The following is a 23041-nucleotide window of genomic DNA, read 5'->3' as shown; positions in this document are numbered from 1 at the left end:
TAGTATTTAATTTCTCAACTTGTCATTTTCTTTTTGACTTTGCTTTAATTTGTTGCCCTGAGTTCGTTTGGACAGAATTTTCAAAAACATTCCATAAAAAATCTACTCCATGATAAACCAGGGTCCAGTTACAGATCTAAGCACCACCAGCCTCCTTCATACGGTTCTTGATTCTTAACAATTCATGAGTTGAACTGATAATTAAAAATTCATTCTTCTACTATCCATTCTATGATCTTCTTGTTTTCAGCCAGCACCTTGCCTTGTCAAGGTTCTTTACCTGGGGGAATGATTCAAATTTTCATTCCTGAACTGTCTGAGTCCTTAGTGGTTTTGCCTTTGTGGGTGGTTTCAATCTTCATTAAACTAGATACATAGCTACTAAGATGCACTAACCAAAAATATAAGCATCCAATAAAGTCACAAAAACCAAAAAGAAAAGAAATCAAGTTAATATAAAAGAAAACTGTCCACCAAAAATTGACACAACATTGTAAATTGACTATAACTCAATAAAAAAAAAGAAAATTGTCAAACAAAAAAGGAAAAACAAAAAGAAAGGAACAAAGAAGACATACAAAATCAACTGGAAAACAAAGTTTAAATTGGCAATAAACATACATTTGTCAATAATCACCGTAAATGTCAACAGAATAAATGTTCCAATCAAAAGACTGGCAGATTAGATAATAAAACAAGAGCCTACAATATGCTGCCTACAAGAGACACAGTTTAGGGTGAAGGACACACATAGATTGAAAGTGAGAGGATGGAAAGATACTCCATGTATTTTTTTTCCAGTCAGGATGGTGTAGTAGTAGGACCACAAGCTTGCCTCTCCTCACAACTACAACAAAACCACAACTGATGCTAAACCACCATCAAAAAAAAAAAAAAAAAAAAAAAAAGACTGGAATCTAGCAAAAAAAATGTTCTTCAACTGGAAACATAAAGAGGGAACCATAGCAGGATAGTAGGAGGTGCGTACTCACATATAATTGAGCTCCAACCTCCCCCACCCACAATGGGCCACCCACAAGCTGAAGAATAATTAAGTTGCAGAGGCCCTCCTCCCATAGAAGTAAGAATTCTGAGCCCCAAGTCAGGCTCCCCAGCCTGGGGTTCCAACGTTGGGAGACAGAGACCCCAGAACATCTGGTTTTGAAGGCCAGTGGGTCTTCACTCCAGGAGACCGCCACGTCTAGGGTGAAACAGAGACTTCACCCTCTTGGAAAGCATACAAAGAATCTCGCATGTGCCAGGTCCAAGGGCAGAGGCAATGATTTCATAGGAACCTGGGCCAGACCTGCCTGCTGGTTTTGGAAGGTCTCCTGGGGAAGAAGGGTGAGGCGGTGGCTCCCCCTGAGGACATAAAAGCTGGTGGCAGACATTTGGGGAGTGTTCATCTACATGAGCTTTCCTGGAGGCTGACATCTTGCTTGGGTCATTAACACCAAGACCTAGCCCCACCCAACAGCCTGTAAGCTTAAGTGCTGGGAAGCCTCAGGCCAAACAACATACTGGGTGGGAACACAGCCCCATCCATTAGCAGACTTCCTAAGCCCACAATCGATTCTAGACACCCCTAGATAGGGCCCTGCCCACCAGAGGGCCAAGACCAAGCTCCACCCAGCAGCGGGCAGGCACCAGCTCCTCCTGCCAGGAAACCTGCATGAGCCTCTAGTCCAGCTGCATCCACCAGGGGGCAGATACAAGAAGTAAGAAAACAATGCCAAAGCCTGTGGAAGGAATCCACAAAGGCCAGACTCCACACTGTCACTGGCTGGACCCTGGCCCTGGTGACAAAAAAGAAGTGTACTGCTGGGACGCAGAGAACGTCTCCCAAAGAGGGCCACTTCTTCAAGATAAAGAAACATAACTAACCTAACTAAAACATAAAAATTTAGACAATATGAGGCAGCAGAGGACTATCTTCCAGGCCAAGGCACAAGATAAAATCCCAGAAGAAGAAATAAATAATGAGGAGACAGGCAATCTATCCAAGAAAGAGTTTAGAGTAATGATGGTGAAGATGTTCAGAGAACTCAGGAGGAGTATAGATGCACAGGGGGAAGTTGTTAGCAAAGAGTTGGAAAATATAAAGAATACCCAGAGTTGAAAAACAAAATCACTGAAATTAATAATACACTAGAAGGAACCAAGAATAGACTAAATGAGGCAGAAGAACAGAGCAGTGATCTAGAAGACAAATTAGTGGAAATCACTACCACAGAACAGAAAAAGGAAAAAAGAATGAAAAGAAATGAGGAGAGTTTAAGAGAACTCCAAGAAAACATGACACATACCTCTCTTTGCATTACAGGGGTCCCAGAAAGAGAAGAGAGAAAGAAAAGGCCTGAGAAACTATTCAAAGAAATAATAACTGAAAACTTCCCTAACTTGGGAAATGAGAGTCACACAATTCCAAGAAGTGCAGAGAGTTTCACACAGGATCAACCCAAATAGGAATACACCGAGGCACACAGTAATCAAACTGACAAAAATTAAGGATAAGGAGAAAATAATAAAATCAGCAAGAGAAAAGGAATAAATAACATAAAAGGGAACTCCCATAAGGTTATCAGCTGATAACCAGATAATATACAGTGACATGATAATATATATAGGAAACGCTAAAGGTCCTACACAACAAATACTAGAGCAGATAAAAGAATTCTGCAAGGTAGCAGGATACAAGATTAACATACAGAAATCAGTTGCATTTCTTTACAATAATAATGAAATATCAGAAAACAAAAGCGAAAAAAAAAAACCCTTTTAAAATCACATCAAAAAAATAAAATACTTAGGAATAAACCTGACCAAGGAGGTGAAAGACTTATATGCAGAGAATTACAAAGCACTAATAAGGAAATTAAAGATGATTTAAAGAAATGGAAAGATATCCCATGTTCTTGGATTGGAAGAATCAATACTGTTAAAATGGCCATGCTACCCAAAGCAATCTACAGACTTAATATGATCCCTATCAGATTACCCAGGACATTTTTTACAGAACTAGAACAAATAATACTAAAATTTATATGGAATCACAAAAGACCCAGAATTGCCAAGCAATATTGAAGAAAAAGAATGAAGCTGGATGAATAACCCTCCCAGACTTCAGACAATAATACAGAGCTACAATAATCAAAACAGCATGGTGTTTGTACAAAAACAGACATATGGATCAATGGATCAGAGTAGAGAGCCCAGAAATAAACCCACACACTTACAGTCAATTAATCTTTGACAAAGGAGGCACGAATATAAAATGGAGAAAAGACAGTCTCTTCAGCAAGTGGTGGTGGGAAAGCTGGATAGGCACATGTAAATCAATGAAGTTAGACTAGAACACTCCCTCATACCATACACAAAAATAAACTCAAAATGGCTTAAAGACTTAAACATAAGACAAAACACTATAAACCTCCTAGAAAAAGGCATAGGCAAAACATTCTCTGACATAAATCTTAGCAATGTTCTCCTAGGGCAGTCTACCCAGGCAACAGAAATAAAAGCAAAAATAAACAAGTGGGACCTAATTAAACTTATAAGCTTTTGCACAGCAAAGGAAATCATAAACAAAACAAAGACAACCTACAGAATGGGAGAGAATATTTGCCTATGATGGGACTGACAAGGGCTTAATTTCCAGAATATACAAACAGCGCATACAACTTAATAACAACAACAACAAAAAAACACAATCCAAAAATGGGCAGAAGATCTAAACAAGCAATTCTCCAATGAAGACATACAAATGGCCAACAAGCACATGAAAAAATGCTCAATATCACTACTTATCAGATAAATTCAAATTAAAACATGTGGTATCACCTAATACCAGTCAGAATGGCCATCATTCAAAAGTCCACAAATGATAAATGCTTGAGAGGTTGTGGAGAAAAGGGAACACTCCTATACTGTTGGTGGGAATGTAATTTGGTGCAGCTGTTATGGAAAACAGTATGGAGATTTCTTAAAAAACTAAAAATAGACTTACCATATGATCCAGCAATCCCACTTCTGGGTATATACCCAGAGGGAACTAATTCGAAAAAATACATGCACCCCCAATGTTCATAGCAGCACTATATACAATAGCCAAGACATGGAAGCAACCTAAATGTTCATTGTCACATGACTGGATAAAGAAGCTGTGGTATATTTATACAATGGAATACTACTCAGCCATAAAAAGTAATAAAATAATGCCATCTGCAACAACATGGACGGACTTGGAGATCATCATTCTAAGTGAAGTAAGCCAGAAAGAGGAAGAAAAATACCATACGATACCACTCATATGTGGAATCTTAAAAAAGAAAGAAAGAAAGAAAGAAAAGACACTATGAATTTATCTGAAAAACAGCAACAGACTCACAGACATAGTAAACAATCTTATGGTTACTGGGAAAAGGGAATGGGAAGGGATAAATTTGGGAGTCTGAGATTTGCAAATGTTAGCCACTATATATAAAAGTAGATTTTAAAAAGTTTCTTCTGTATAGCACAGGGATCTATGTTCAATATCTTGTAATAACCTTTAATGAAAAAGAGTATGAAAACAAATATATGTATGTACATGCATGACTGGGACATTGTGCTGTACACCAGAAACTGATGCATTGCAACTGACTGTACTTCACTAAAAAAATTTTCGTAATCAATTCTATTTCTATATACCAGCAATAAACAGAAAGTGAAATTTCACACATGATACCATTTGCACATAGCATATAAAAAACCCTTAAGTAATTATAAATGAAACAAAGATGTATAAGACTCTAATAAAGAAAAAATGTTGACTTTATTGATAACATTAAATAAAGCTTCAACAGAAAGAGATGCCAAGTTCCTGATCTGGAAGACAACACTGTTAAGATGCCAATTCTACCAAAACTGATTTATAGACTTAATGCAATCCTAACCCCAATCCCAACAAATTTTATTTTATGGAAACAGACAAGTTTATTCTAAAATGAATAAGGAAATTGAAAGGCTCAAAACTGACCAAAATAATTTTGAAGATCATGGTGGGATGACATGCCCTATCAGATACTGAGATATATGATGAAGTTACAGCAAACAATAAAGACGGGGTTAGCAAACAGATTGCCAGAGGAGTCTAGATACTCTGTAATAGCTCCATACGTATATGGACACTTAAAAGAGGACAAAAATATCCTACAAAGTAATGGGAAAAGGACAGGCTCCAATAAACGATGCAGGGACAACTGGTATGGTGCCAGTTTTGGACTACTGTCTCTCATCCCGTTTTGCCCTTCTGTACTCTGTGCTGGAATCCTTGTCTTAGAGTCTTCAAACTACAATTCCCAGGTTCCCTTTCCAGCTGGCTTCCTATTAGGTCCTTCCAACAGTAGATGTTATGGAATGTCAGGAGGTGCGAAGCTATCCTCTTCCTTCCTTCTTCTTTCCTCCTCCTCCTCTCACCCTATCCCTCCCTACCCCTCCCCTTTCTTTCACCTCTCTCTTCCCCTCTGCCTCTACCTCTCACCCCTTTCCTCCCTCCCTCCCTCTTGACCTTGATCTTTCATTCTTTTAGCTTCTTACAGGGTCTCTGGAAATGGCTACATCTCATTAACTGGCTCAGCAGCAGCTACAGCAGACTCTCTCCCGCAGTCCTAGCACCTGCCATGCTGCTCCACCCTCAGTGAACACAGCACACTCCAAGCTGTGAGAAGCTCCTGGGCTCTGGCAACACGACTTTCTACATCTTGCTTCTCCAGTCTCAGGAGTAAGTGGTGGCTGCTTTCTGTGGTTCCTACATTTTGGATTATCACTTCTTTCTCTTTTTGCTCCTTCCTCCCAGTACTTTGGTAAACAGTTTCCAGTATTGAGCCCCTTCTGTTTTCCAGAATGTACCTCAACATGTATAGTTGGTGTCTTGAGTGAGATTCTAGGAAGTAGACCTGTGATTCTGATATGTGGAGTTGACTTATTTCAACTTGAACAGTGAAGAACTCACTGCTGGTCGAAACAGGTACTGTTAGTCTGCGGAATGCAGAGGCGTCTTAACTACTCATTGTCACCTGTGCTTCTCTGGGATAAAGTGCCTACTGAAGAAAGGCTTTAAGAAGAGGTTGCTAGTGAATCTGACTGGCAGTGTAGTAATGAGGCCTATAATGGTTGTGGATTGGGATGACTTTTTCTGACTGTGCTGGAGAGATCAAAATTTTAAAAACAACAAGCTTAGTGTTCTAAAGTCTCTTTTCAAGATAACAATTGGAGAAACAGAAAACTCCCGGGGCAATCCTAGCAGGATTGTTTCTTGTAATTGTGGGCAGAGTTCCATGAAAGTTGAATCTGGAGCCCCACCCAGTCTCTTACATAAAAGACATGGCATTGAGGGGAAGGAGCATATTTTAAAAGGTATGTTTGTATATAATTGGACAAATCTGACCACCTTGAATTTCCAAATAGCCCTGAGCTTCCTCACCAAAGAAAGCAGCTCCTCCTCCCGTGTCTGAAGAGACTTGTTTCCCTTTGATTGGAGAGCCTGTAGTCATGTCATCAGAAGCAACTGACCGACAAGGAATGCTCCTCTCCCTCCCCAGGCACCCCGCTACCACCTTTCGTTACCCCCAGATGCAGAACTACAGTCAGACCGCAAACACCATATGGGGACTACCTCAGGAAGAAATAGCTTATGTATCTTGAGCAATATGTGCAGGAATTAAGTCTAAAGTCATTAGGGCAAGGAAGAGGGAATATAATGCTAAATCAAGCTGAATTTTTCAATATGGGTGCACATAGCAGAAACTGTGGATTTAATGTTTTAACCTGAGAGCTGAGAGTGGCTGTAACAATTTGATTGCTTGGTTGACTGAAACCTAGATTCAGCTGTCTCATTCAATGAGGTTGAGATGTCAGAACTTCCCTGGTATGATGAAGAGGAAAGAATGCAACGATTTGAGATTAAAAGTTTTGTAATATCTTTCATGTGCTACCACATTCCCATAACCATCCCATCTCCATAATATCCCTCAGGAGACACCCCTGTTATTAACACCAAAAAGCGCTGTAGTGAGGGGAGCATCACTACACCAAGAGTGCCTTGAAAAACCCTGGGGGCTCTGCTCTTCAGATCCAGAGAGGATGATGAGGTGCCAGTACTGAACCCATTCTCTAGTTTCACTGGGAAAGATGAGATCCCAGAGAGGTAGCACTTAAACCTCCAGAGACAAGGTAGGAACAATAATTATAATGAGTAGCAAAGACAATGTGGCAGTCGGAATGTTTTGACTTCAGACAATCATTAATTTTTTCTGTTATCAATTTGCAAGGACCACCAGAGCAGTTTGCTTTCACCTGGTAGAGCCAGCAGTACACCTTCACCATTTTGCCTGTGGGCTGTCAGTTCTCCTGCCAAAATCTAGCCTTTGCAGATCTTGATCACAGAACATCACAACGGTCCACTACATTGATGATATCATACTAAACTAACGTGGTGGAAAGCAGCTTCAGTGATTTTGTAAGTCTGTATCTGCCAGAGAGTGGGACCTACTACAAAAGCGAAGTTTCTGAGTTACAATAATGTAGAGGATTGGGGGTTATTCTCTCCAAAGTGAAAGGCGAGTTGCTGCACCTAACAGAACCTGTCACTAAGAGCATGGCACAGCACTTTGTGGACTTCCTTGATTTTTGAGGTGGTGGTACCGCATTTGATGGTTCTACTTCAATCCACTTACCAAATAACCTCTAAGGCTGTCAGTTTTAAGCTGGACCAGAGCAAGAGAAGGCTCTGAGTCCCAAGCTCCAACGCAGGCTGCTCTGCCACCTGGGTGTTTGAAATCTTTGTGGAAAACAGAGACACTGCATGGAACCCTTGACATTCATTCAAAAATCACAATGAAGATCCCTAGAGTTTAGGAGCAAAGGCACTACCTCTTTTGCAGATAATTTTTTTGTTGTAATTAGCATCTGACTTACAGCAGAGCTGCCCAAGATGAACTGAGTGTTATCTAATTCATCAAGGCATTAAGTTTGGTATATGAAGATTCAATTCATCATCAAGTGGAAATGCTGTATACAGATACCAGGTTCAAATAAGTTATAAAGGCTCAAATCAGTTCCCTGAGGAGGTGCAGGTTCCCATGACACCCATCCTTGCTGCACTGCTGCCTCCATCAGTTCACACTTTTGGTCTTACAGGGATTCTTTGTGATCAATTGACAGAGAAAGAGAAAAAAGTGCCTGCTTTACAGACTGTTCTTCATGACATGCTGGCCTTAGCCAGAAGTGGACTAAGCAGTAGAGCAGCAAGATCATTCTTGAAAACAACAAGAGTAAATCCTCCCAATGGCCAGAACTTCAAGAACTACGCCCGATTTTCCATTTTATCTGGATGAAAAAACAGCCGGAGGTACAGATCTACATTAATACAAGGACGTGGCTAATGGTTAGACCATATGGTCAGGTGCTTGATGGAAATATTAGAAAACTGGTAACAAAGAGTTATAGGGAAAAGGTATATGGGTATAGGGTATATGGCTGTACCTCTTGAGATAGGTGGAATATGAAGATACCCGTGTCCCATTTGACAGCTCCTTAAAAGGGCTTCTACTGCAAAGGTAGTTCTTAATAATCAGGTGGATAGAATGATTTATTTGGGAATGCCAGTCAGTCTCTTTTCCCAGCCACCCTGGCATGTGATCAATAAATTTATCTACTGATCGATCGATCGATCGATAGATAGTTATATAGATATGTAGGAAAGGACAGAGACTATTTATGGATTTAATAAGGTGGATTCCCTCTCACTAAGGATGATCTGGCTACTGCCAGTGCAGAATGCCTAGTCTGCCAAAAGCTACTGCCAACAGCAGAGACCCCAAAAGTCCAGTATTTCCTAGAGAGACCAACCAGCCACCTGGATTGAGGTTGATTATATTGAATATTTTTCATTATGACAGGGAAAATTATTTGCTCTTACCACAACAGAATACACACACACACGTATTCTATAATCTATATTTATGTAAATATATACTTACAAATATACGTGTGAAACATATGTGTGTGTATTTGTATGATTAGCCTTCCTTCTCCATGATGTCTCTTCCAGAATCCACCATCCATGGACTTAAGAATGCCTTACTTACTTTCCTGGTATCCTACACAACATTGCTTCTAACTGAGGAACTCATTTTACAGCAAAGAACATGGCAACGTGCTCAACTCCATGAAATCCACCAGTCTTACCATATACCCTAACAGCCAGAAGGAGCTGAGCTGACAGAATAGTCGATGGTCTAATGAAGTTTCAGTTAAAACACCAATTTACAGACAAGCCCAGGATGTTGGATACTGTCCTATGGCTGTGGTTTGTGCTCTGAATTAGTGATCAGTATGTGATCCTCTTATACAAGACTTGGCGAAAAAACACTTAAACATGCAAATTCAAGTCATGAAGTTAGAAAAGACTAGCATCCAAATGTTTAATAAACTCATTAATACATCTTAACAGAAAAGGCAAATAAACAGCAGAAAATCTAAACAGGCAAAAGAAGAAATCCAAATGGCCAAAAAAAAGCACATGATCTTGTGCTCAACTACATTAGTAATCAGAGAAATGAAAATTTAAACCACAATAAAATATTACTATGCATTCATCAGACTAGATGAGTTTTTAAAACTGATAGTACAAATGTTGAGCTGGACACAGATGACAAAAACTCCTACACTGGGGAGTAAAATGTATATAACCACTTTGATAAGCAGTTTGTCATTATCTAGTAAACTTAAAGTTATCTTTTTCCAGCCTATTAATTTCAAACTATTTTTTATCATTCAGATCTTTTGTAAACAACATAGCATGGATAGTTTCTGTTTTTTCCTAAAAATCCTGTCTTATAACTTCTTTCATTGGAGCTTTTAGTTTAATATAATTACTGATTTATTTGGGTTTAACTCTACCTTTCTACTATGTGCTTTCTATTTGTATCAACTGACCTATATTCCTTTCTTGTCTTCCTTTAGATTCCTTACATTTTTTTACTCCATTAGCTAGAAGTTACACCCTCATACTACTTTTTAGTGGTTTCTAAAAAATTACAGTATGTGTCCTTGACTTAACCAAAGTCTAATGTTTTCTCTTACTCTCCTCCCAGAAAATGCAAAAATCTTAGAATTTCTTAACTTCATTTCATTTCTCCTGATTTGCACACTATCTTTCTTATGTATTTGTATACTTTAAATCCCATGAGATTATTATCTTATATCATCAGTGTTCACTTAGATTTCCCACATGTTTACCCTTTCTCTTGTTCGTTTCTCCCTGCATTTCTGAACTTCTATCTGGGATCACTTCCCTCCTGCCTAAAGAACTCCCTTTAGTATTTTCTTAACAGTGGATCTGCTGATGAGGAATTCTGTCAGCTCTTGTTTGTCTGAAAATGGCTTCATTTCACCTTCAGTTTTGAAGTATAGAACTTTCACTGGAAGTCTACACTGGCAGATGCTTTAATTCAGCACTATGAGGATTTTGTTCATTGTCCTCAACTTCCATAGTTTCTGGTGAGAAGTCAGCTATTATTCTATTGTTGCTTCTTTGATAATCTGTTTTACTTCTCTATACAGCTCTTTCTTTTTCCTTTATAGCAGTCTTACTATGATACATCCAATTTGGGGTTTCTTCTCATTTACCCAGTTGAAGATAGGTCTCCTGGAACCGGTGGTGGTGTGATGTCTTTTATCTGTTATGGAAAATTCTCAGCAACTATCTATTCAACTATTGCTCCTGACTCATTCTCTGGCTTCTTCAGAGGCTCTAATTCCATATATGTTAAACCTTTCTGTGTCCCCTTGTCTTTTACCCTCTCTTCTATTTTCCATTCTTCTGACTCTGTCACTTCTTCCTGGGTATTTCCTTCTGAATTTTCTTCCAGTTTATTAGCTCTTTCTCCAGCTGAGTCTAATCTGCTATTAAACCTAACCACTTAGTTCTTCATTTCAGCTACGTCATGTTTTATGTACAGAAATTCTTTTTTAAAAATCCTAGTTTCTGTACAAATTCTTACTTTTGTTTTTCTTCTTTCTGAATATGAAGCATATCTATTTGAAAGTCTGTATCTGATCATGCAAGCTATTATCTGGGGCTCTGTGTAACTGTTTGAAGTATATGTTGTTTCTTTTGGTTTTCCTTCACGTTGTTTCTATTTCTGTATGCCTGATTTTTAAAATTCAGTGTTGAACACTGTATATAAAAGGTTATTGAAATAATGCATAGGAAAATATTCTATTGGCTAGGCAAAGCAGCAATCCTGGATCACCTTAAGTCAATTTCAAGAACTGAGATGTTTTGTGCTGAGTTTCGGTCTACCCCAGTTCACCCTACCTCCTAGTGTGCAGCCCCTTGGGGTCACAACTCAAAGTAGAGGGGATTATCAGGCCTCTATTGTTAAGCCCTAGACCCAATATTTGTCCCACAGTCCCATGAAGCTGTCCAAAGTCAGCTTCTCACAGCTTCTTTTGAAATCAGTGTACTGGGAAGAGTTGATGTCAAAGTATAAAATACCTTCAATAATAGGGTAAGAAATATTGACTTCATCTCCTGTCGAGAGGATTATGCTTCATTAAAAGTACTCTCACATTTGTAGACAGCATCACAATCATACTGTATTGGGTCCCTCCACATGACCAGATAAACCATGCGAATTTTTTTTTACAGTAGAATCATCTAAGAGTGCCTGTGTGCTGTGACTTGCTTATAAGTTCTATTATTGTCAGGGTAATATTGGCTCTGATCTCTCCTGTAGGACTTATGAAGAATGTTGCTGCCTGTGTCTTGTACTAGGGTAAGAGTTGGTGGGGAAGACGTACGTGAGAATGAAGGCAACATATAAAAGGGCCCCAGGGCAGGCCACTCCACTCTGCTTGGCTAAATTCAGAATCAAGAGAGTCACCATGAAAAAAAGGAACAACAGTACCTGCTGTAGAATAAGGCTGCAAAGGAGCTGATTTGGCTGAAGTTTTCCAAAGAGCCTCTGGGACACACAAAGGCACCAGGGCCAGCCTTCTCTGGAGCTAGAGCTGTCAGGCAAAGGTGAGCAAGTCACCACTGCACACCCTTCCAGGGCCAGAGGCAGGCATCCCCCTTCTCACCATCTCTTTGGTTCTGCCTGCTTCTCCCCAAGGTCTTCTGGTCTTGAGCTGTCTTACCTACTACACAGTGATAGGGAGCTACCCTAATGCCTAGGCTTTTCAGGGCACTCCCAGATGTCACACATTTATTTTTCTGTCCACATAAACAATTAAGGTAACCCTGAAATTCTAATACTTTGACAACCAAATTACCATTTTAAAAAGATATTACAGTAAAATACGTGTAACAATTTACCATTTTAATTATTTTTAAACGTACAGTTCCATGACATTGTGTATATTCCAACTGTTGTTCAACCAATCTCCAGTACTCTTTTCATCTGCAAAACTGAAATTCTATACCCATTAAATAATAACCCTTCATTCCTCTCTCCCTGCAGCCTCCCGTGACCACCATCTTACTTCCTGTCTCTATGAATTTGATTATTCTAGGTCTAAGTAGAATCATACCCTATTTGTCCTTATGTCACTTAGCCTAATGCCTTAAGGTTCATCTGTGTTGTAGCATACATCAGAACGTAATTCCTTTTTAAGGCTAACAAATATGCCAGTGTGTGTGTGTTCCATATATATCACATTTTGTTTATCCATTCAGTGGACATTTGGGTTGTTTCCACCTTTCGGCTATTGTGAATAATGTTGCTACATACACTGGGATACAAATGTCTTTTCAAGTATGTCCTTCCAGTTCTTTTGTGTACATACCTAGGAGTGGAACTGCATATGATAATCCTATGTTTAATTTTTTGAGGAACTGCTACACTGTTTTTCAGAGCAGCTGCACCATTTTACATCCCTGTCTGCAATGCACGAGGGTTCCAACTTCTTCATGTCCTTGCTAACACCTGTTACTTTCTCCCTCCCTCCCTTTCTTTCCTTCCTAATACTGGCCATCCAAATGGGTGAGAAGTGGTATCTCACTGTGCTTATGATTTGTTTCCCCAGTAATCAGCCGAACTGCCTTTTCTTTGGTCAGATTTGACATCTAAGCTGCCTCTATATCAAGACTCAGAAAAAAAAATCCTTTGCTAGACCACACGTGAAATTTTGGTTAAAAAGAAGGTCAGTGCAATCAGAATCAACCAGAGGGGTTGCTGGGCTGACCAGTCTGCGTGCGAGCCTTGGGATACTTACTGGAGAAGGTTCTGTTGTGACCTCTAGGCCCAGATCAAGGCATGTGGGTGGAGCATCCTCCTCTTAACCCCTCACCATCTCTGAGGTACAGCAACATTCACTTCACAAAGGCTAGGGGCCTTTTTACTATCGGGGACAATTTGACGCTAATTTCCAAGAGGTGCCATCTTTCAGTTCAATGTGTTTCACGGGTCACATGATCTTCGATTACTAAGGTGACACTCAGGACAATTTCATGGCAAATTGAGTCCCAAATTACAGCCCCTGAAGGGGACCATGTTAACAATGGTCTGTAAGAGCCCAGCAGGAGGCCTGAGCCAAGTTACACTGCAATCAAATACGGTCACTAATGTAACATTTAAGTAAGAACAAGAGGAATGTATTAAGTAAGACACATGTGCTGATCTCCTTTCGGAAAAAGAGGGCTCAAATCACCATAGACACCCCCGGATTCCAGAATAATAAAGACAGAATTATTTTTGCATGAATTGGGCTTTCCCTGTAGCTGAGTTAAGATGCATGACCCACTGTAAAGGAATTAGAATTTCTTTCTTACTTCCTCCCTTCCCTCCCTCCCCTCTTTTTTTTCCTTCCTTCCTTCCTTTCTTTCTTTACCACTCTGATTGTTTTATTCTTCGTGTAGGCACTTTACATTTTACTCCTTAGATGTGAGAAACCAGTGCCTCTAGAATAACAGAGTGTGAGGAACACTGACTGGGTAATTACTAAGCAAAACCTGTAAAAAATAACAAGCATCACCGATAGACTAATTTCTGAGATATTTCAGGATTTGAATGCCCCTGTGCATAGCGACGTGATGAGTTTTGCAAGATGCTGGACAGACAGGTCTCCTACATTGTGAGAATCTCCTGTAGAAGCCAGACATTGATGCTGTTGTTCGTGTGACTGCACGTGCATTTATAACCATGAATGTGAAACAAAAACAAGAATTAGATAAGAAAACTGACTGTGCCGCATCAAGCAACAGGCCTCTGTGATTTAGGGAGCTTTTTCATACATGAAATATTGGGCTATTACTGGATTTTTATGAGTTTTCAGGGACCATTACTCATCACATTTCAAGCACATGTAAAAACCGTGGTCTGAGACTTTATAGGTTTGCACTTCCCATGTACGGAGTATGCATTTCTAACTAATTAAAAAAGATTAAATATTATCTAGTTCTTTACTATTCAGGTTTTCTTTAAAAAACTTCTGATTCTCTGTTATGTGACTATTGAACACCTTTACCGACTGAAAATACGTGCGCTTTGTGCAAGACCCTGTGCTGGGCACTGGGACACAGACATCGCAGAGCCCATCAGAGCTCACTATCCAGTAGTGAAGACACAGGGGGGCAAAACAACAACGTGTGATTTTCAGTCACTAAGCATCCATCTGCTGGATGCTGAAGACATGGGATGAGCCTTCCACAGAGTCCTCATTACCAATCCCCAGAAAATAGAGGGTACTTGACTCTCTCTCTCTCTCTCTCTCGATAGGAAAGTGAAGAAATTAAGTGTTACAGGCTGAATTCTGTCTCCCCCCAAATTGATATGTTGAAATTCTAACCCCCCAGTGCCTCAGAATGTGACTGTATTTGGACATGGGGCTTTTACAGAAATGACTGAGTTAAAATGAGGCTATTAGGATGGGCCCTAATCCAATCTGACTGGTGTCCTTAAAAGAAGAGGAAATTTGGACATACAAAGGAATGGCAGGGGTGTGTGTGCACAGATAAAAGACCATGTGAAGGGGCAGCAAGAGGGTGGCTGTCTGCAAGCCAAAGAGAGAGGACTCAGAGGAGACCAGCCCGGCCAGCACCTTGATTTTACATTTCCAGCCTCCAGAACAGTAAGAAAATACATTTCTGTTGTTTAAGCCTGTGGTATTCTGTTATTGCAGCCCTAGCAAACTAATATATTAACCATCTGACTGGTGTCCTCTTAAAAGAAGAGGAAATATTAACCATTATTTCTATTGGCTTTTTAATGATCTCAAAATTCCAGAAAAGTTGCAAGTATAGGACAAAAAAAATTTTTTTCCTGAATTATTAAAGAGTAAGTTGCTGACACACTAGAAAGTTTCTGAGCGTTTTCTATAAACAAGGCAAAAATTCTAATGGAGCTAGAGAGGCTAGCATTTTAGAAAAACAAGGGTTGGTTGAAAGCTCTTCTTGAGAAGATCAAAGTGCAGGCATTGCCTGAGGATGTGGGATGTCAGTGAAAACGACCAGACTTCTTGTGTCTGATCTCTACCATAGCATTTGTGACCTTGGGTAAATCACCTCTGAATCCAATGACAACTGGACTAAATAACTTCTGAGTTTGCTCTCTACACAAGCATTTTGTGATTTTATGTCTGAGGGACATTTTTTTCTGCCATGAGGTTAAAGGGCAAAAATGATTCAGTCCTGTCCACGAGTGCCGAGTGTCCTTGCCCACCATCCCTACCCCACCCCGTGCTTGCCAGCCTGCAGCCTTTGACAGGGTGTCCAGCCCCATCTTCCTCCATTAGCCAGACGCCTCCTACCCTGCAGCCAAGCCAAGCCCCTGGCAGCCTGTTCCCTCATGCCCCGGAGCTCATGCTACTTACTCTGTGCCAAATGCCCTTCTGTCTGAAGTTTCTTCTCATTATTCCTGAACTTTCCAAGCATCTCCTCCTCTGTGCTGCATGAGCACCTATCCATTCCCCTCAAAACTGATTACATCAAAATATTTGCTTCTTTATTTGTCTTTCTTCCCACTAGACTCCAAATCTCTGGAGGAGAGGACCTGGCTTTTTCCCCCCTCTGCAGCCTCAGCTACTGACACTGCTTGGCGCACAGTAGGTTATCAGTGGAGAACTCCACCTTCAGAACTGTGGGCCAGAAAGTGTGCTGGGCTAGGCAGAGAACGATCCTGCCTTTGGGGAGTTCTGAAGCCAAAAGGGGGAGAGAGATAAAACAGGCAATCACCACGGAAGGGAGAGTGATCACTACAGTGGTAGAGGTAAGCTAGAGATGATAAGGAAGCTCACAGAACGGCGCCTTTCAGACTTGGAAAGCCTTCCATTAAGCTGGGTTGACACACTTGGACTTTGCCAACAGTGTCTTACCAGGGCAGGTGTTGAAGAAATGTCTGCTGAACTCTAAGCTCTGTAAAGATTTGGACCATGACTGCCTCATTCACTGCCGTTTCCCCAGCTTCTAGCATATCTGACACACTGCGGTAAGCAATAAATACCTGTGCAATGAGTGCATGAATGAACCAACAACCGGGTCCTCCTTCCTATGTTTTTCAAATGCTTTTCCCACCTTCCCTCTCATTTTCTGACTTGTCCTGTCCAAAGATGTGAGCTAATGCTTACCTCAATGGGGGTGGGTCTGAAGATCAAAGACACTAATAAATATGAAAGCACTTAGTATAGTATAAAGTACTCTATAAGCATGAGTTACTACTCACCACTTCTTCCCTTCCAAGAACTGCGCTGGGTGAAGCTGGACAGGACTGACCTGGTTGGGGTTCAGATACCCTCAGGACCTACTTATGCTCCTGTCAATGAAAAAAAAAAAAAAAAAAAAGACTCAAGCATTCGCAATTTACCATTCTTTAGAAGTTTTGTACGTTTTAATAAGGACCTTAGAGATTCCTTCCTTTGCAAGGAGAAAAGAATAATTCAGGTGCAGTAATTAGGGTTCATCCAGTCACTGCTCCTGTGGACAGCCCTAATGAGGGCTTCTCTATTCTTACTGCGCTCTCCCAAAGAGAGCTCTTATTAGAGAAAAAGGAGTTCCAGTCATGGTGGGAGGTGGCCCGCATTAGTCAGGGTTCTCCAGAGAAAAAGAAACGGCAGGATGTGTGCACCTATGGGAAAAGGATGCCGATTTATCTAGTGGGTCGTGGCTGAATCATGCTTAAATTATGAGGGGCAGCGAGGGGGGCTGTCACCGGCCTGGAGCCTGAGATGGCTCAGGCGGCTGCAGAGGCGCATCCTGCAGTCAGCCCGTCTGTGTCTGAGTGACTTACAACATGCCATCAGGGAAAGGGAGGACACCTTCCCTGCAAGAACCCCTGAGCGGAAAAGTCGCCAGTCATTTGCCGTGGTTTAGGAACAGTTGCTGGGGTACAGGGACAGACTAGGTGACCTCATGAGAGGTGCGAGGAGCCTGAGGGTTTGAGTCCCTCCCTTCTCCGGGCTGGCGCGGCCCCCATTGTCTCAGGTGCTTACTCGGGGATTTTACAGCGCACCCTCCCCTGCCTATTAAAAATCACGTGACGCTGAGTGACGTGAAGACGGACCGGGACGGATGAAAATATTCTCTATCCCTGGCTCCCCAGACACAGCCTCAGGGAGAAAAGGGGCCCGCTGGGAACTGGGGGTTAATCAAGTCAGCTCAGGTTTTCAGACGTCCAGACGGGAAACTCGGGGGTCGGGAGCTGGGAGCTTGAGAGACGCTGTGAACAAAGTAAAACGAGTCTCCTCTCAACCTTTGAACCTTTCTCACCTCCAGCCTCCTCTCCACTTCTTAGAAAGCCAGGCCGGTCGACCTGTCTGCCATCCCCTCCAGGCACGCCTGTCTTCTGAAGCTAAGACGTTTTCTTTCTCCTTCACAGTTAAAACTTTCCAGAAAGATCAGCAGCCCGAGGCTGGTGTCTTCCAATTAGCCAGCACTGAAGTTACTCAGGGTGAGGGCAGCGGCACTTCCCGGGCAGTGCGCGTGGCCGGGCGGCCTGGGGTGTGCGGAGGCAGAGGCTGAGACGCGGGGCGCGCGGCAGTACGGTCCGGAACCCCCGGGACCCCGGCTGCCCGCACCGCCTCCGCCGGGAATGGAAGTGGAGGACGCCGGACGCCAGCGCAGGCGCGGAGCACGCCCTCGTCCCCACGCCCTCCTCCGCGTGCGCGCCGGAAGCCGCGGGCGGTGCTACGGCCACGCCCTGCGAGGGGCGGAGCCGGGCGGGACCTCCGTCGGCCCCTCGCTTACGCGAACTGCGCGGGTCCTCCCTGCCCCCCTCCCCCACCGGTGGGCCGCCTCGGCCACTAGGGTGGGATTGCCTCTCCTCTGACCGGACCCTGCGAATACACAGTGCGGTCTCGAGCCGTAATTCCTCGTTTCTCAGAGCACTGGTATTCGGTAGAGGCTCCATGACCACCGGCTTCTTCCGGCGGCGTTGAAATGGAGCATCAGGGCTGCAGGAGGCGATGCTAGCAGGTGCTCATTTACTTGAAAGCAGTCAGTATGGACGGCAAAGAGCCGGAGCTTCCGTGTACACCTCAGGGGTGGTTAGTTAGCATCTGCATTGAAGCCTGAACCCCCCGTCCGGGAGTGGTTAGTCAGCACATTAAGGACTCTGGTACACACCACAGAAGCCCCCCGTAATAAGCACTTCAAGTTTCATTACCTGAATCAAACCAGGAGGCTCATGAATTAATATATAAGGCATTTAAATTATATTTCTCAGTAAAATAGGAGGAATTGAAGACATGTGGTCGACTTGAAAAATACAAGCTCCACCTACCTTGCCCGAGGTGGGTACATTTGCCCAGCGAGCCGGGAACTGTCCCTCTGGAGCGAGGCCTGGGGTCTGGTGCTCCATTTGGACACGTGTCCCCTCCACGCTAAGCAAGGCTGGCCGCTCTGCCCTCAGAGCCGCCTGCCTGCGCGCCTTCGGCGGGGGTGTCCTCCGAACGCCTGAGGACGGAGAGCAGGCACAGCCACGGGACGCCGGGAGCCTCTGGGCGGACCAAGTTACACCTGCAGCAGAATCGCCCCCAGGCCTTCTCAATCATCCACCTGGGGGCGGGGCTGAGGGAGGGGGCACGTACACTCGTCCTCTGAACGTCCGTCAGGTGGAGGCCACTGACGTTCACAAAGGAGTGGACACATGCTGAACGAGGCCACTGGGCAACAGGCACAGTCTATGGGAGAAATGAAGGCCTGTCGGAAGAGTCTCTGCTCTAATTATTAAAACAAATGCCTTTCACTCTACTGCCTTACATCTGGAGAGCACGCAGCCAATTCTAATAGATTCTGACATCCTTCTGCATACAGCGACTCCTTTCATCCTCAGAACAAGCCCGAGAGACCCAGGCCAGACAGATGAGGCTTCAGTTCTACACAGACAAGGAATCTGAGCCCAGAGATATTCAGAGACTTCCTCAAAGTCCGCTGCGAGAGGCAGTTCTCAAACTGGCACCCAGGCTTCGCCGCTCCTTGGTCAAGAGTTAAGACGCATGTCAGAATTCTCAGGGAAATGCTCCCAAAACGTGTATATCTATAATGTATATAAAACTTCCTTTCTGAGAGTGACTACTTAAACCCTCTGATCTTACCACTTACATTGTGGGCAGCACCATGCTAGACGCCAGGGGCCATAAGACCTCCAACCCTTGGGAGAGTTGCAGAACCTACTGCCCAAAATACGCCAGCTCAGCATGAGGATTATTGTGAGCTAAAGGCACCCGAAAAACAGCAGATGCAAGAAGGGTGTTTTGATCTCCTCTTTTCTCCCTAAAAACAGGAGATACAACTTCCAGGTGAAAGATGCCCTCCTAGTACCAGGAGAAAAGAAACATTCTTATCATCAGGGATGGGGAGTCAAGGCTGAGAGAAATCTGCACCAACAGTTTTGTTAAAAGAATTCATCTTCCTTTAGCCTCCCCACACATTTTAGTTCCATTTCCACAGCTGCCTCTTTGTTCAGCCGAGTTTAAAAGCATTTAGGTTTCCCCACTTCTTTGGGTCTTCATTTTTTAATGAGGGCTCCTGTGGCATGTAAACTTATATTAAATAAGTGTGTATGCCTTCCTCCAGTTATTCAGTCTTGTGTCAATTTAATTCTAAGGCCCAGCAGAAGACCCTAAGAGGTGCCTCCTCTACACCTCTAGAGCCTAATATTTAGAGACAGATATACATGTCCTATATTAGATACAAAGAAATGTATAGTAAGAACCTGGTGCATCTTACAGCAGGAGGCCGTCCCACTTTGGCACTCCTTGATATATATTTGTGGCATGAATGAATAAATGAATCAATGAAATAGGAATTTATAGACGAAGAGATAACTATAAATGGGGCCATCAGGGGAGGCCTCTAAGTACAGTTTAGGGTGGACAATTTAACACATAGCCACTCTCAGTGTGTATAAAATACACACTTTATGTTTTATTCCTCTTGTTACAGCTATTTCACTTCTAGGAATTTATCCTAAGGGACTTGCCAGAGAGGCAAAAAAGAGATTTTATGTTCAACATGTTTATTATAGTGTAATTTATCATAGCAAAAAAGTGGAAACAATTTTAAGGTCCAACAGCAGGGACTTGTAGTACCAAAATAATGGTCAGTCTACCTGATGGAATGTTCTACAGCCCTTAAAAGCCAGTGGTAGGAGCACAAGTACTGACTGGGGAAATAAATGTGCCTGGTAGGATTATTAAGAGGAAGAAAACAAATTCCAAGAGTTATGTCCACGATGATCCAAAATTTGTACAGGTGTTTTGTGTGTCTATAAAATAATACAAATGGTTCTCTCTGGAGTGAGACTAAAAATTTTTATTTTCTATCTCCAGCTTTTCAAATGTCCAGTTTGGAAAAAAAAAAAGGCATTTTCCTTGCTGGCTCTTTAGAGAACTGGGGGTCTGTGGAGCTCCCACGGTCTGAAAGAAAGCCTTTATTTCGAGTTTTTCTTCTGAGCACATGCAAGGTGGTGTAATGTACACATCTGGACCCAGGACTCTGGAGAGGGAAGGGGCCCAAAGGTGGGCTGAGCAAAGGCAATTTAACAATTATAAACGAAAAACAGACAGATGACGTGCTGTTTATCCAGAATGCAGGTGGACTTACAGCACCCGGAGCAACTCCCTCGGGTGGCCTCCAGGTCACCTCCCCTGATGGGGAGGCTGGGCAGCTTAGGGGGACAGCCCATCCCTTGCTCCTAAACCCCTCGGCCTCTTGGATTCTTCTCTTAGCAAATGTGGGAAGAAGGCTTTTGAGCAAGGGCTGGAGGGCCTGGCTGAGTGGCGATGGGGGTGGCAGACAGGTCTGGGGCTGGGCTGTCCTGGGGGCTCCAGGGGAATGAATTTCTGTAGACGAAATAAAATGACTTGCAGGGTGACCTGTACTTGTTATCTCTCCCTCCTCTCCTTCTCCTTTCTGTCTCAATCTCAGGCCCAAGAAGACTCTTCTGGAGGTGAGGCCTGGCCCAGGGCCCCAAAGAGATGAAAGGGAGCGTGTGGTAGGGGTTGGGGGAGGCAGGAGAAGCCCTGACCCTACCTGGAGAGGGACTGCATTTGCCTGTTCGTGATGGGGTTTCTACTTGCCAGCCGGTATTGCCAGCTTACTGAGTTCTCAAAGCCAGAAGTCTGTTTTGTTCGTCAGTCCCAGCGGTGTCCAGGACAGAGCAAGCGCTCACTGAAGGTCTGCTCCATGATGGCTTTATAAATGTAAGAGGCATCCACGTGCTTCCATCTCTTGGTGAGGAAAGTGCTGCCAGAGGCCCAAAGGCCAAGGCTGCTCAGTGGCTGGAAGGTCGAGGCTGTGTGCTTGTTAAACCAAGGGCACGTGTTTGCCCCTCGTGAATTAGGGACTTCACCCCAACCCAGGCATTTGCAATGCAGGCCTTTGGTTCTTTTGTTAAAGAAGTCTGACATTTCCTCAGACTCTTGCCCACATCTTTGTTCCTCCCTCTTCTTCTCTTAAGGTGATCCTTTCTTTCTTTCTTTCATTCATTCATTCATTCAACTAATATTGTGTAAGCACCATGTTTCAAGCTCTGTTCTAGATGCTGGAGACACAGAACTAGAGACACCCATGGGAGCTGGGGCACACTGGCTGCTAATGGGCCAGTGTGTTTACACTCAGGTGCACTGTATGTTGATAAGGGTTTTCTGGAAACAAAGACTTCAAAATGGAAGAGCCTGCGGAAGCAGCATCAGACACAGAAGCAGCCCCTACAGGAGACCAGGAGGCACTTTCTCCACCCAGGTGCAGGGATGGCCCAATCTGCTGCTGCCTGAAAGCGGTGTCACCGAGCTTTGGTTTTAAGTCCTTCCAGTCCCCGTGTCTGGAAGAGTGGGCCATGGTGCCATGTGGACAGTGTTAATGTCCTCCCTGAGACCAAAAGACAGGGTGGAAAGGATGAAAAGCATGGAAGTTATGTCACTAACAATTTGGAGAGTAATGCTTTAGGAGACAATTCAACACTGAGGGCAGAGCGCGGGGCTAGCAGCAGTTCTAGGTGCTGTGTTTGTGGTCTCTCCTCTCCCAGGGGATGGTCAGAGGCAGACAGCACCTTCACCCACTCTTCTACTCAAGGCATTATGTCTAGAAAACCCTTATGGCTCCCGGCTTCTTAAGAACTTACGGCTTCTGTTACAGTGGACCAAAGGGAGCCCATGAGGGTCTGGTGTAGGATCTGGGGACAAGAGAGGTGGGGAGCCGGGAGGTGTGCATGTCCAGGCTGACTTAGCAGAGCAGGAGACATGGATTCAGAGCAGAGCCAGGCCAGGATTAAAGAGTGTGACTTGCTTGGAGTGGCCCGCTGGCTTCCCTCTTGGACTGTGGCGCACTTGCCGACTGGACGGGTGAGGTACCAGCATCTCGGGAAGTGCCTCGTGCTGCCCAGGGAAGGGTCTTCAGTGGAGGAGGGACTGTCCTTGAGGATGGGCGGGGCCTAGGAGGCCTTCGTCCTGGTTCTAACCTTTCATGCTTTCTCACCTGAATGTGCCCAGTTACAGGTGAGACAAACACAGCTGTTACAAGGGGCTGGGTGTCCAGGCCCGAGCCATCTGCAGTGACTGA

At 43.4% G+C, this 23041-nt stretch overlaps 1 long non-coding RNA gene across 2 annotated transcripts in view; it reads right to left on the bottom strand.

The window, feature by feature from the left end:
* The window catches only part of LOC106730067, a 58952-nt gene extending 40800 nt beyond the window's left edge, over positions 1-18152 (bottom strand). The window contains exons 1-2 of one of the 2 annotated variants that reach the window (XR_001366497.2): positions 17750-18152; positions 16707-16796 (exon numbers count right to left, since the gene is read on the bottom strand). This is a non-coding gene — a long non-coding RNA (uncharacterized LOC106730067). The remainder of the gene's footprint in view (positions 1-16706; positions 16797-17749) is intronic. The other variant, XR_001366496.2, reaches the window with a different exon arrangement.
* Positions 18153-23041: the final 4889 nt, after the last annotated feature.

Source organism: Camelus ferus, chromosome 23 (assembly GCF_009834535.1).
Source record: "Camelus ferus isolate YT-003-E chromosome 23, BCGSAC_Cfer_1.0, whole genome shotgun sequence".
Classification (NCBI taxonomy): domain Eukaryota; kingdom Metazoa; phylum Chordata; class Mammalia; order Artiodactyla; family Camelidae; genus Camelus; species Camelus ferus.
Note: the sequence above shows the minus strand (reverse complement) of the source record. Positions and strands in the feature narration are given on the sequence as shown.